The sequence below is a fragment of the Pteronotus mesoamericanus genome, unplaced genomic scaffold, assembly GCF_021234165.1.
Source record: "Pteronotus mesoamericanus isolate MK-2021 breed Mesoamerican mustached bat unplaced genomic scaffold, CSHL_Meso_final contig_702, whole genome shotgun sequence".
NCBI lineage: Eukaryota > Metazoa > Chordata > Mammalia > Chiroptera > Mormoopidae > Pteronotus > Pteronotus mesoamericanus.
Genome location: NW_026555239.1, coordinates 6317222 through 6330920, shown reverse-complemented (window position 1 = coordinate 6330920; position 13699 = coordinate 6317222).

Below are 13699 nucleotides of genomic sequence, written 5' to 3'. Positions count from 1 at the left end.
CCCACGGCCGGCACCCACGGGGCACGGCGTCTGCCACAGACGGGTGGCGCCTCTCCACCTGCCGACAGGCGGCTTCCCGGCAGCGCCCGCCCGTGGCCTCGGAGAACGAGTCAGCGGTGGCGGACGTGACCCCCGCGCGCTCTCCGACCGCGGGGGACTGAGGGAGACGCTGGTCACCGCGAGGAGCGATGGTGTGCGGGGGTTCCCAATACCCGGTAAAACGCAGCACATTTCTAGATGAACCGCGGACGAGAGAGATGCGGTTCGGGAAGGAGAAGAGCGAGTCATGTCACGCATGGTCATAAAAGGAAGGTATGCACGCAGGGCGCAGCCTCGGAGGGGAGTTCACGGGCTCGGGTCGCATGTTCACAAATATCAAAGGTTCAAATCGATCTACATACTGATTTCAAGTCATTGGAGAAAACGATAGTGAATTAAATTTAAATGCATAGGTAAGAACGTTGGAAGTTGAAGAAAGAGAAGCAAATTACGCTAATGCACTTCATCGACCACAGCAGTTTAGAGGGAGTATAACGTGTCAATACCGCATAGGGTTACCGAAGGAGATGCGAAAGGAAAAATGTGCGAAAGTCAAAAACGCAGCTGACTAAGACTCACAAAGAGATAGAAAACTCTGAAAAAGCTCTGTATGTATTAAAGTATTTGAAAATTAAATTCGTCATTAAAATTTCCTCCAAGGAAAGTCCTCCAAGCTTCTGTGCCTTTAAACTCTTTTCAACATTCCCAGAATAACAAAGCAGACAACACTCACACACAGCGGAGAACCCTTCCAGCGAACGGGAAGAAAGGCAGCCCCTCCCGGCGGTCCTTCCGAGGCCGGCCCATCCGATGACGGAGCCTCCGTGCCTGTCACAGACAAGACCGGCGCAGCGGCGCAGGACCCGGCGGCCGCGGGCTGGAAGAGGACTCGGAGGAGGCTGCCTCCTGTGCGGTGTCCCACCTCACCCGCCACCAGCGCCACCTCAATACGTGCCTGTCTGGCGGGGGAGTCTCGGAAACAAGGAGGCGGCCGCACGGAGGGCTCCGCGACGTGTCATTGGCTCGTCACAGCCCTCCCGCCCGGCGGACCGCTCGCGGCCCCCGGTGCGTGCGTGGGGTCTTCTGTCTCCACAGCCCAGCACGCAGTGAGCCACCCTGCCAGTCCGAGCGCCGGCGGGCGAGCGCACCCACGGCTGCCCTCGGCGCGATGGCAAATTTGGAATTTAAATAAAGAGCACAGACCGCATTTCGCGTAGCCGGTCGTGGCTGTTTCGAGGACTGAGCTGTGAATTAGTCTCTGCTCTACGCCTTCCTCCCCATCCGTCCTCCCTCGGAAGGAAACCAGGGCAACGCCGGAAGGGCGGGGGGCGACTGGCGGACAGGGGCCTTCAGCGCTGCCCCCGGAAGCCCTAGGGAGCGGAGCGGGCACCCGCCGGACGGGACGCGGGGGCGGGAGAGGCGGCTCATGCGGGAAGCCCCGCGGCTCCCACTCGCAGAGCCCGTGGGCGCTGGTCCACGGGGAGCGGGCCGACTGGCAGCCAGTCCCCAGGGGGCGGGGGCAGCTCGGTGGTGGAGACTCTGGGGTGCGGCCTCCCTGGAGGGAGCAGGTCAGACCCATCCACGACAGGGGTGGCCCCTGGGACACCCCTCCCCGCAGGGGACTTAGAGGGCCTGACACACCGCTCGCCCCTCCGCCCCCCTTTGCTAATGAACGGCAAGACGCACAGCATGAGACAGGTTCAGCGTCCACGGGGATGCTGCTCGGGGAAGTCCACACCCCGGGACAGCGAGCGCCCCCGGCTGCTGCCCGCGGCCTCAGAGCACCCAGGACAGGCGGGAGGGCCGGGCGTCCGGGAACAGGTTAGGTGGGGCCGCCTCTCTCCGGAGCGAGCCCTTGGACGCTGCTGGCGGAGCCCACAGCGCACGCTGTCCTGTTGGTGCGTCGGGTATGTGGCCGTCCTTTCAGGCTCGTGGCGCTTGGACATGATGGCTACGGACAACAACGCGAACAGGCCGAGGCAGGGGCAGGTCTGAGGGGCCCCGCCAAGGGCGTGACGTCTCAGCGGTGAGGACGCGGGGCGAGCCACCACGCGTCCTTCGCGGGAGGACGGGGGAAGGCAGACTGGCGCCTCCACACCATGGGATGCGACTCGGCCGTAAGAGAGGATGACATGCTGCCTCTTGTGTCGACGTGAATGGGTCCTGAGAGCATCGTGCCAACGCCCATAAGGCAGAGGCAGGGGCGCGGGCCTGCCTTGCGGGCCCTCTGTGCACCCCGCTGAGCCCTCAAGCCCCCTCTGGGCCCTCGCCCTTTGTCGCACAGAGAACGGCAGGATGGAGTCAGATAAGAGCGATTGTGCCGCAAACACTTAGCAGAATGAAGCCCACAAGCACCTGGCACAGAGCCCAGAGGGCGGGGCGCCGTGCTGGCCAGGCTGGGGGGCGGGGCCCAGGCGTGGGGCGTGGTCTGTGAGCAGGAGGCCGGGCCCCGCCTGACGGCTGGGGGAGGGTTCGGGCCTGGGCTCCCGGCCGGGCTGCGGAAGGCACTGGAGGGCTGAGCTCGCCTGCCCACAGCAGAGAACATCCCTCGTGGGGTAGGCCGTGCCCTGGGGTTGGGGCCCGGAGTCCGGCTGGGGCTCAGCCTCCTGGCAGCGGCCTGGACGCGAGATCCTCACCGTCTGTGGCTCTAGATTCCTACCTGTACAGGGGACGCCAAGCACACCTCTCCTGCTTGCTTCTTGATTGCAAATAGGATGAAAGAAGTCACAACACTTCTGACAGACAAGGGTCACAAGTGGGTGCTTGAAACCCCCTTCTCCCTGGACCCGGTCCTGTTGTGCATGGAAGGGCGGGCGCAGGCCGGCCGGGGCGCCCGGAGACAGGCTCCGTGCGGTGCCGTCTCGGCCCCCTGCCGGGTCCCGCAGCGTCCGGCTCGATGCGGCGCGTGGGCCGAACAGTCCCCAGGCCAGTGAAATAAAAACGCAACATTGGGATAAACGTGCACTTGAAGCTGCCCGTTGCTGTTCCCCAAACTCAGGCTGAGCGGGCGCCCCGCGCTGTGCCCGGTGCCCTGCTCCTCAGACGCGCGGGGCAGATTCAGTGCGTCCTTGCAGCACGGAGCCTGCCAGTGGTTTTCTTTTCTGTTTGCTTCATTAAAGTGCAGCAGGTCAGTGAAAAATGAAGGACATCCCCTGGCACGTGGACCGGGGAGACGGAGACAAACAGCGGAACAGAGGCCAGGGCGGCGGAGCTGATCAGTCACGACGCTCCGCCCTCCCGCCGAGGACGCCAGGGAGCAGGCTGTTTGGCCCGCTGCGGCCGGTGAGGTGGACGGCACAGGCCGGTCAGACCCGGACGCAGCCGAGATGGAGGGAAAGCCGCCCAGAGAAGGGCCCCCAGCCCCGCGTCCCCTCGGACGTCGTGCCTCCTGTGCAGCGGCGGCTTCTCTATGCTGTTCCCATCCCCGTCCCTGAGAGTTTCCCTGGGCGAGGCAAGGCCCTGGAGGCCGCCCCCACGTGGAGGCCCTGGTTGGTGCGGGGGCAGGGCCGGCCCCTGGGAAGCCTTGTGGGGACGCGCCATCTCCTGCGGCGGTCGGTGGCAGCTCTCCGCCAAGGTCGCGAGGGCAGGGCCGAGCTTGGCCGCAGGACACGGGCGGTCGCTGCCACTCGCCGCACAAAGTAAATCTCTGTGGAGGCCCCGGCACTTTTTTTAAAAACGAGCTTCTAAGTGCGCGACAGCGGGCTCCTGCCCGCATCTCGCCTCTCCAGGACGTGCGTGGCTGGTGACGGGCCCCGCCCATTCAGCCAGGGCGCCCGAAGCCCAGTCCTCTTTCAACGCCAGGGTACGAGTTGACATCATTGATCCAACTGTCTGCAAAATGCTATTATTCCAGAGCTTCCTCCAACAACCCGCCGGGGCAAGACCTCGCCGGGTCCATCCCGCAGTCCTTGGCGTCGCAAGACCCGGCAGCTCCCCCGGCCCGGCCATCGATCAACCTGCTGCTGGAGTCGGAAGGGCATTTTTAACGACTCCCTGCCATCGCCGGGCATGGCTGGAAGGAACACGCGGCGGCCGCGCTCGCCTGCCCCGGCCGCCGCCGCCTCCCCGGGCTCCGGGCTCCACCGCAGGGCTCCGCGGCGGTGCAGATAAATCCAAAGCCGGAAACGCAAACTGCTGACGTGGCCTCGGAACTTGATTGCCTCGTTGCTGTCGACTGTCTCCTCCTCTATCAGGCAACAGGGGGGTCACTCGGAAGTCCCCACTCTGCACTTCTGCCGATGAGCCTTGGCAGGGGCCCTGCCGACCCCCAGGCGGCCGTCGGGCCAGGAAGGCAGACGAGAGCCCCGGGAGCGGGGCGGGAGGCCTCACCCAGGGGTGACAGAGGGTGGCAGGGATGCGTCTGGGTCCCACGGGCGAGGGACAAAGGCCCAGGACTCCTGGCTCTGGTCCTGGGCTCCTCCTCCTCCGCCCTGTGGCCTTTTGCGCCCTGCACGTCCAGGGCTGTCTCCACGTGCACAGGAACGTGTCCCATGGGAGCCGCAAGTCCACGTCCAAAGCAGTAGGCAGGGGGCACCTCCCCTTCTCGGCTCCGAGGACACGAGCAGAAGAGCTTCGTGAGGAGAGTAGTAATCAGCCCCTGAACAGCAGCGGGTGGGTCTCATCAGGCGTGAGGGACGATGACCTTCCCCAAGGCCGTGGCGGGGAGAGACCGTCCACACTCACGCAGTGTGACAGCTCAGACGGGCCACGGCGCCTGGTGGGGCTGGGGGGGGCAGCCCTGGCCTGGGACCCGGATCCCCGAGCGAAGGTGTGCGTTCTGTGCCATTTATTGCCGTCAACGGGCAGGCCGTCCGGCCCGGGCAGGCCGCGGGCCCCGGGGTCCCCCTCTGTCGATGACACCCAGCCTTAGCCGAGGCGCCTTCCAGCTCTGCCGCCCCGCGGCTCTCCCAGCCCCTCCGCGGTGGTGGGCCGCCCCGCTGGGGTCCTGCTGCAGTGGACGGGGCATGTGCCAGCCACCGCCCGTGTCTCTGTGCTGGGATGCCACCACCTCTAAATGCCTCCCGTGAGCCCACTTACCCCAGCCCCTCAGCTCGTATAGCAGCAACCCGTCCCCGAACAAGCCGCCCTCGTGGGGCGGGGCCCCTCCGGAGACCGCCTGCCACCGCCCCGGAGCCGCCCCCCCGCTCCCCCTTCACTGAACACTCCATCCTGGTGCCCAGGTGACCCCGGCACCCCCGGGGCGGCCTCGTAGACCCCCTTCCCTACCTGCCTCCCACCACAGAGAAGGCCACTGCCTTCTGAGTTGCCCCCACGGCCGCACGTTTGTTTGGTGTTTGTCTTGGTATATTTTACACTGTTGTACAGTGGGAGCCACCGTCACCCCGGGACCTGGAGCGCGGAGCGGGGGGCGTGGGGCCGGCGTTCACTCCGGGGCTGGTTCCTGAGCCTGGGCCCCCGCAAGACGCGCAGGGCAGCTGCGTCCGATCGGGCCGGGCTGCGACGTAGCTGTGCTCGGACAACCTCGGGGGCGGGGAAGCCCAGCGTCGCCTTAGCGGCGGGTGGTAAAGGCACAGAGAGCGAGAGACAAGGAAAACTGCAGGTTTGTGTGTTTAAAGATTTTATTCATTTATTTTTAGAGCGATGGGAAGGGAGGGAGAAAGAGAAGGAGAGAAACATCCATGTGCGGTTGCCTCTCACGTGCGCCCTCCCCTGGGGACCTGGCCTGCAACCCAGGCCTGTGCCCCGACTGGGAATCGAATCAGCGACCCTTTGGTTCGCAGGCCGGCGCTCCATCCTCTGAGCCGCACCGGCCGGGGTGGAAAACTGCGGTTTTGAACAGCGAGGCCGTGCCATTTATCCATGCGTCCACCCGACCACCCGTCCATCGCCCATCGATCCATCCATCCAGCACCGATCCATCCGATCATTCATTCAACAAGCATTTCACCAAGCGCTTTTTTAAGCCCCCTCTGGATGTGGCCCTGGGTACACAACGCCGACAGAGAGATGCCCGGACGTGACTGCGTTACAGGGAACCTGCAGGCGTTTTCATCGGTAGACGACTGACAACTCAAAGGAGAACTGCAGCCAGCCGTGGACGCGCTTCCCTGAGCTTGTGACTTGGCACAGGGATGGCGCAGGCCTGCCTGCGGAACAAGCCGCCCCTAGAAAGTTCCAGCCCCTGTAACTGACTCGACGCGGGAATCGGGGGCAATGCTCTTAAAGTCAGACGCAGCACGCGCACAGCTAAGGACGCGGGGGAGAAGCGCAGGGCTGAGGCGCGTCCCCCAGCGCACGCTTGTGGAACCGGCGCCCGCGCGCTCCGGCCGCGCCCGGCTCTGGCCTCCGAGGGCGGCCTCCACCCTGGCCTCAAACGTGATGGGCCCGATTGGCCATGATTTTGTCCCTCACGGGATCCTGTGCCTGGATGGTCGCTTCCAAGTTATGTGTGAGATTCGCCTGCCGCTCCGGGCCCGGCGGTGCGCTTGCTGCGGCTTCTGCCCGTGTCCTGCCGCGCAGACCCGTCACGGCGTACCTGCCTGTTCCGAGCTTGGGGCTGTCACGAGGGGGGTGTGGAGCCGCACACCGGCTGGACGTGGCTCTGGTGCCCAGCCGTATGGGTTTTCCTCCTGAATGGCTTCCCGGGGACGCCCCCGCCGGCTCACAGGGCGGGGCGTGAGTGCGCGTGGCTTCGGTGGCTGTCCTTGGGGTCCAGAACGGTTCCAATCAGGCCCCGCCAGCCCCGTGCCCGCGCCACGCCCTTGCCAGCGCCCTGCGCTGCCTGCTGGTTTCCTCTGCGCGGCGCGCTGGGTCCCAACAGTCTATTCATGGCGTCAAACTTTTCTCTAAAAGATACAACATCCACACATTGAAAAAATGTGAAAAAAAGAGAAAGTTAAAGAAAAAAGATGTTCAATGACCAATAAACCCTGGACTTTTTCCTCCCCCTTATTATCTGCAGACACATTGATCCCAGTGTAAAATCAAGAGTGTCACGGTGTCGCGGTCACGGTGTCACGGTGTCGCGGTCACATTCCCTACAACTAGGCAGCCTCCGCTCTTTCACACAACGCTACAGGGCAAGCGCCTCCACGCCCGCTGGATGGTCACCGGGTCATCACTCCTGTAACACTGTGACATTTATGGGGAGGGCTCTGCCGCGGCTGACTTTTCTGTAGCCCAGCAAAACTGGTATCTCACACACACACACACACACACACAAATCCAACGGATTCCCAGGAACCTGAGTGCCGCCCAGAACAAAGCGAAACAGTAGTTGAAGAAGCACCACACATTCCAGCCCCCAACAACTCGAAATCGCCACGTCCGTGACCCGGTGAGAACGCCCGCCGTGCGGGGGAGCGGGAAGGCGCCTGGCCAGGCCGAGAGCCAGCGTGCGAGCCAGTGCCAACAGAGACGGGGACGGCACCGGTAGCCGTGCCAGTGATAAGGGCGCTGACACAATCCAGCGCAGACAAACCCCAGGTGTGCTAAGTGGGAAAGAAAAACACGGCAGGATTGAAAATCACAGCTCCTCACGCTAATAATTGCATTCCGTACATTTTCAGGGTAGAGGTTAATAGATGAAAGTTTATATTATTTTTACATACTGGTGAAATACTGAACATAAAAATTTCTAAAATACCATTTCAAAGAGTACCAAATAACATAGAATGTTTGAGGGTAAATTTAACAAACTCTATGCAATATATTTCTGCTATAAGCAACAAATCACTGAGGACAGAAATAAAATAAAAATGCCTAAGTAAGCAAAGAAATACCGTGTTCACAGACTGGAAGGTGGACTGTTTTAAGGCTGTATTGAGTGCGTCTTCTGACTTCCTGCATTTTCGAGGCTCCGGCCTGCGGGCCCTCGCGGACTGGGGAGCTGGGCCCACCCTCCCAGGACCAGCCAGTTACCAGTGACACCAACCACTCCCCGTAGACAGGGGACTGCACGCATGAACTCGCCTGCCTGGGCCACCGCTGGACGCCCACCTCCAGCGGCTCCGCTCTAGGGACAAGAGGCCCTGGCTGTCCCAGGGTCTGACACCAGGCACTCAGAGTGGGTACCTGTCCCTCATAGCCCACTGGACGTGCCTAAGCTTCCCCCCGGAAACCCGCTGGACATGCCTAAATGTCCCCTGGAAACCACAATGAAGGCCGCTGGCCGTGCCTTGCCTGCGCCCCCTCTGCCCAGACCGCCCGACCCGGGGCCTCCCATGTGGCCCCGTCTGGCCTGCGCCCCCTTCTCTTGGGAACTGGGAGGGACGCGCCCTCCTTCCCCCGGCAGCCAGCCCCTGGCCTGTTGCGCTACTCTACTTGAGTTACAATAAAACTATATTTTAAATCAAAAATGTGAAGTAGCCACAAAAGGAGCCACACATTCCATACAATTCGAATTAAAATCAGGCATTTTTTTTCCAAGAAATCAGCAAGTTGACTCTAAAATTTATAGAAATAAAAATGACAAAGAATAACTCAAAAAACTTTGAAAATGAACAAATTGAAACTTTGAAAAAAAATTTCTAGAAGAAACCATAGAGAACATTTAGAAAAGGTAATGATTTCTTTACATAAGACAAAAAGCATAACATGAAATAAAATATTGAAAAATTGAATTTCATATTAATTTAAAATCTTTGTAAACAAACAAAAACAAACCACCCCCTCCCAAAAAAACACTTGTTCAGAGGATGAAGGAAAAAATGTCATATACTGGGAGAATGTATTTAGAAAATACATATCTGATCAAGGATCTGCATCTATAATCTATAAAAGATATTATTTGTAACTCAAAAATAAAGAATTATAGTATCTAATTTAGAAACCTGACAAGCATATGTACAGATATTTCACCAAAGAAAGGATATGTTTTGTAAGTAAACATGTAAAAAGATGGCCAATATCATTAGTTATTAGGAAAATGTACATTAAATCCACAACAACATAATATTATAAACCTAAATGGAGTGGCTAAAATTAATAAAACAGACAAAATGTTGGTAAGAATCTGGATTATGCAACTAGTGGTATATATACACTATGAAATTATAACTCACAATAAAAAAGAATGTTAAACATAAAAACTTGAGTGATAATATGGTAAAGTGTTAAAATATCAAATAATATTGCTAAAATAAGTGCCAATAGAATTGTTATTACAATAAATGTAAATGGACTAAACTTTCTGGATATTAAACACTTTCAAAACGGAGAGAAGACATGCGTGTGACAGAAACATACATAAAAACCAAATAAAACAGAAATATTCAAACCTGAAAAATAGCCAGGATAACATGAGGTGAAGGATATTTAAGGTTAAAGACATTGTAAAGGAATAAAGCTACTATACAGGGTCCGGCAGAAGTAAGGCCTGCGTGAGTGCGGTTGGGGCGGGTAATAATATAGGTGTAATCGTTTTTTAGTTTTGATTTGAACGTTTCACCTGAAATGTCACATGGTGAGCTCGAGTGTGATATTGTTCTGTTACAGAATTGCACGCTTATGATTTTGTAATAAAAAGGGACATTATTTGTTCCAGACCCTGTATATCATAATGATAAAAAATTGATTAAGATTTAAAACTAATCGTAAACATATATAGATTTAACAATATGTTTTCAAAATATTTTAAAACAGAGAAAGCGATTGGAGAAACAAATCTATCACTAACTGCATTTGAATATCTTAGCTCTCCTCTTTCAGAAACTGAGAGAGAAAACACCCCAGAAGGGTAAAACATTAGGATATTTTTAAAAGTACATTCATGAGATTGACTAGCCATCCTCCGACATATACCAGCCAGCCGACTCTACAATTATGTCAAAATGAACAATTTTTGAACATAATTTTTGCTTTTTAGTGGATGTGTTGGGTGGTGCTGGCTAACAAAGTCACGCAGGGTTCAGGCGCCCAGCTCTGCACCTCCCTGCGCCCTGTGTTGTGTGTTCGGCCCAAGTCTCCGTTCACCAACAGCGTTGATCCTGCAACAGAAAAATCTGCTAAGGTAATGCACCACACTAAGTGATTAATAGAGAAAAAAAGCTCTGGGTTCTATTGATAAACTCATACAAAGTATTAAAGTTCAACCGTAACTTCTGTCATAAACTTACATCGAAAGCATAAATTATTAAATAATATGATCTTCTGGAAACACAAAAAATAACACTATTGAAATTATAGAGAATTCAACAAGGTTGCAGATGAATTTACTTTCATGAATAATATTCTCCTACGTTAGAAATAATCACCTCGTAATATAATAGAAAAAAGGGATTTTATTCACAGCACTAATTATCATTATAAAGAACTAAACTATTCTAAAAGAAAGACACAAGATTTTTATGAGAAAAAATGTAAACTCCATTAAATAACATAAAATAACATTTCAATAAATAGAGAAGAAAACCTTGACCAAGAATGGGGTGACTCACCCTTACAAAACTCAATTTTTTTTTACCTTACATTAAAAGTTTCGTGCAATTCTAATCATAATTACTCTTTAAAATAAACCCAACACATTTGTTCTAAAATCTACATGGGAGGACAAAGCTTACAACCAAGTGGATTTTGAAAAAGAAGCAGATGCGGGTCCTCTCCTGCTGGCTCTGGTGACGGTCTCCGAGGCCGACGTAGCAAGACCAGGAGTGTGCGGAGGGTGGGCTGGCCATGGGGTCAGGCGAAGGGGACAGCGGAACTCCAAAAGGCAGGGCTCGGGAGCCCACCCGGGAGAGCCCAGGGAGCGGGGACACGGTCCGGGACATGGCCCGCGCCGCGCAGTCTGTCCGCGTTCCCGTGGGCACACGCCGAGGCACCGCCCGGCTGCTTCGCAGAGCCCGTCCAGACAAGAGAACAGCGACCACAACGTGGGAAAACCACTGCTGGACGTCGACCTCCTATCGGGCTGACGTCGGGACTCTGGGCGGCCGCAGAGAACATGACTGTAGAAGAAATGGCCGGGAGGCCACGCCGGGGCGCCAACCGTCACCCTGGGACGTGGGCGTGGGCGTGGGCGTGGGCGGGTCCCTCCCGTAGGGGGCGAGCTTGAAGCTCCAGGCAAACCGCGGGTCGGAATTAGACCGCCCCTCGCAGAGGACGCCTGGGCGAGAGCGGGGGCCGAGGAGACGCTGAGAGCCGATCTGCAGCACGGAAGGTAAGCACCTTGAACGGACACCTGCTTCTGAAAACCCACTGGGGAGAGGCCAAGGAAACTAAGAGAAACGTTGGCCAAGAACAGGCGGACAAGCCCCAGGCGGGCGGGCTGAGGGTACGAAGGCGCCCGGGGCTGCTACGCTTCCCTGGAAGGAGCCCCCAGGAGGGCGAACGCAGAAGGGAGAGGCCTCGGCTGCCGGGACAGCACGAGCGCCCAGACGCAGAGGGGGCGGCGAGGCAGCTCTCGGGGAACCTGGCAGTCTCCCTGCTCGGCCCCGTTCGCCCCCGCAGCCCCCCACACGGGAGGGCAGGGACGAGGGCGCCACGGCCCCCCCCCCCAGGGGGCTGCGGCGGCGTGCACGATGAACGTTGGCGCAGGCCCTGATGAAGCGCGCAGCCCCCGCGAGGGGCACAGGACCACCGCCTGCCGCGGACGGGGGACAGAAGCCGCGGGTTTCCTCCAGAAGAGCCGCTCTTTGGATTGTGTTTTCCTGCGGAAATCGCAAATGCTTACAGAAGTAGAGGGACTGAGGTACCGGCCCCTCCCCGCGGCCGCCCCCGCCCCCGGACCCCGCGCTCACGGTGCTCAGCCTGGGCGGACCTTGTCCCCCGCCTCCCCCGCCCCATCCTGCCTCATGGTCCTTTGAGGCAAATTCCAAACGGAACATCATTTTATCTTTACGTATGGTGGCGTGGAATTCAAAACTATGCTTTTTTTCCTTTTTGAAACTATGACAATACTATAGACTTTCAACAATCAGTTTTTACTCGTATCGCACATCCTGCCGTGTTCGCGTGTCCCTGCGTGTCCCGTCAAGGACCTTAGCTACTCATCTGCACATGTGCACGCCCAGCCCCGCGTGGCCACTGCGGCTTCTGTCTGTGGGTCCCCTTCTTTCAGGCCCGGACGGCCCCCCGCACCACCCTTCCCTCTGCGGGTCTGAGTTACCAAGGACACAAGGTTGCTTGTCCTTCAGTGTGTCCCCTGCTGGATCTCGCAGTTGCATCCCGCTAAAGTCACGTCGATGTTCAGATATCCCCTGTTCTTCTGGAAAGAGATAGGCTAGAGACCCGGCCGGAGTTAGGGGTGTGGGGGTTCTCTGGCAAGAGCACTTAATGGGCGCTACTTTACACCCTTAGCATAGTTGCTCCTGGCCGACATCCGTGAATCCATTACAGTTGAAACGCCGAGGTTGCAGCCCCGGCCGGCGGCGCTCAGTGGGCTGGGAGTCACCGCGCCAAGCGAAGGTGGCAGGCTCGCGCTGGCCCCCGGCGAGCAGCGCCTGCAGGACGCAACCGACGGATGATTCTCTGTCACAGCCCCGTGTCTCTCCCTCTTTCTCCCTCCCTTCCCCCCTCTGAAAATAAATATGTGCAACCTTTTGAAAAACAGCCATATCCCAGTATTGGAACTTCTTACTTGTTCACCAGCTGGTGTCGCCTGACCAAGGGGAGCCCCGCCCCCCGCCCCGATCGGCCCCTGGGCTCCCGGGCCGGCCGGGCAGGGGAGGCGTGGGGAGGCTTCCCGGGCGCTCGGTCCCGGCCCTGAGGCCTCCTCCCAAGTCCACCAGTGACTCACGTCCTCGGGCGTTATGATGACCTCACAGGTTTAAATCTGTCTGCCGTTTCCCAGGGCCTGGCCGTTGACGTCTTTGTGGATCTCCGATTTGCTCCCGAACAGCGCGCTGCCAGGCCCTGGCTGCCTCCGACGGCTGGCCCGCCCGCCCGCGGTCGGCCAGAGAGCGGCGGCCCGCGCCCCTCTTACCGCTGCAGCTACAGCTCGGACATGGCCCTTCTGTGCCCGTGTGTGTAGGGGGGTGGGGAATGTATGCACTTTGGAGAACCGAGTGTTTGCTGTCGGGGGAGGGGAGGGGGAAGCCCAAGGAGGGTCTTTGGCCGGCGGGGCGCGGGCCAGGGAACAGCACATCGGGTCGTGTGGGAGGACCCACCTTCCCAGAGGAGCACGGGCAGGCCTGGGGGGCCCTGGCTGTCCAGGGAGGAGGGCGGCCCCCCCACCCAGAGGCCGCGGGGCGTCCCCGCAGGGGCTGCCCGGAGACCGTGGCCCGTCGCGGCCGCCCCGCGGCGCCGCCTCTGATTCCCCACGGCAGGGTGGCAGGAGAGCCTCTGGAGCCGCAGGGCAAGGCGTTGGAAACACAAAAGAAAGACGCTCTTTTTCCTGCGTCTAATGAGAGCCCACGGTTCGCCTCAAACACAGTTGGCCTGGAACGGGGGCTTGGGTGCCTGTGGACGCGCAGGCGCCGGTCCGCAAGGAAAACGGGTCACCTGGGAAAGGAACAAACAGCCCCACGATGTATGGACTCGGGTGTTAATTAATTTAACTTCTGTCACCTGAAGGTCAATAAGTAATACAAAAACTTGGACAGGAAATAATTACAGGCAAGTCCCTACCGAAAGTCGGCCAGTGGCGGGGGCGGGGATGGGGGGCCAGTGACTGCTGGGCGTCCCCCCCGACCCCCCCGGCGGGGCACAGCCGCACGCGGGCGGGGGCGGGGCGGGGGGGGGGGCGCCGGCGGCGAGGGCGCAC